Here is a 1,804-nt window from a genome sequence, read left to right as displayed (position 1 = left end):
AAAAAAAATAGATTTCTGGTGGACTTGTGATATAACTTGCAAATGGCCTCCTCACCAGGTCATCCTGAACATCACTGGGTACCATGAGTTTGAGTTGCCTTGAAATAAATGAGGTCTCTAGTTCACAATTTTGTTTTTAAAACAAAATTACCAAGATTAAATGCGAAATTTTGTTCTTACATAGATAAACAAAATATGATTATCTCTGGAGATAGTTTATAAGCAAAACAAATTACTTTCATAGAATTATAGAACTCATTTATTTTAGAATTTGAATATTGATTTGATTCTGAGAACAATTACACCAAGACTTTCCAAAAGAGTTCCCTTCAAAGTGGCTACTTATTTAACACACACAAAAACTCCACAATTTCTGTCAACATGGCATTTTAAGAATATGCTTTGATATTCTCTTTTGTATGCACACAAATACAGGTTAGAAAACATGCAAGCCACCCAGTGAGCAGGTGAATGAATCTTTAATGTTCATAAACTGGTTCAAGATTAAAAGGTCCTAGAAAACCACATGAAAGCAGACACAAACAGGGAAAGAATAGTGGAGAAGAGAGAACTTGTAATATGAGAAAAGCTTACAAACCAAAGTGCTCAAATACATAATGAAATAAAATACTGAGAAAGCCAGCCAACAAAATCAACTGTAGGACGATTAATTCAATCCAGGTAAGATTAAAATAGTAAAGAAAGAAGAAAAATATCTAAAAGCGAATGTGCTTAGACTCTTCAAAGTGATAGATTATGGGGGAAAAATGAAAAATGACAAGAAATGTTGAAATAAAACAGGCAGAAATAAGACAATAATAGGTGCATGAGAAAAGATACCAACTAGACGTCCTAAAAAAGAAAAGCACAGTTATTATGATTTTAAAAATTTAATAGGTAAGACAAATAGGTTTATCCACAGGTGATAAGTTTGTGATTGGAAGGTTGTCTTGAGGAATTAATTCACTAGGAATGAAGGATAAAGGAACAAACAGATTAGAACTATGAAAGGAAAGTTAAAGACATGGAGTCTAGATGGAGTGGCTCCATATTCCTTTTAACAGAAGTTCTACAGGAAGAAGAGTACAGGAAATAGCAGAGAGCCCTATTAGAAGAGATGAGATGAGAATTCACAAAAATTTAATTGCCAGTCTTCAGAGTCACAGTGCATGTGATATGCTAAGCAAGATGATTGAAACTGAATCTATACCTAGACAGAAAAGTTACATGGGTATTTCTGGATATTTTTTAGAGATTTTTTAAATTAAAACATAGCTAATATGCAATACTATATTAGTTTCAGGTATATACCATAGTTATTCAACATTTATATACATAGAGAAGTGATCACAGGTACTCATGCATATTTGCTTTATTTGTAAGTAGGAAACATGAAAGGCACGTGTCGTTACCAAAGATACTAATTTGTAACCTGAAGTGATCTCCACGAATGTCTGATGTCTCATATGTTTATAATATAGAAAGGTAATAAGGAAGAATTAAACAGCACATAAGTATGAGACAAGGAAAGCATCTCTGTACATCAGGCTGTTATGCACAACATGAGCGTGGTTCATGTCAAGTCTCCTTAAATGCCCTTATAGACTTCTTTGCTATGTAAGACGTTCCATCTGAACAGTCATCCAAGCTGGCCTAGGCAGTGGGTGAGAAATGCCAAATCCATGCCTCATGTGATTGATCTGTTATGTTATCTGGTAAGTTACTTGGAAACAACAAGTATTTAATTATTTTAACAAGGGACTAGAACTGACCTGTCCTGAGTGACTTCAGTGTAGTCTCTGTT

This window comes from Pteropus vampyrus, unplaced genomic scaffold (genome assembly GCF_000151845.1).
Source record: "Pteropus vampyrus isolate Shadow unplaced genomic scaffold, Pvam_2.0 Scaffold42, whole genome shotgun sequence".
NCBI classification, from domain to species: Eukaryota; Metazoa; Chordata; class Mammalia; order Chiroptera; family Pteropodidae; genus Pteropus; species Pteropus vampyrus.
Note: the sequence above shows the minus strand (reverse complement) of the source record.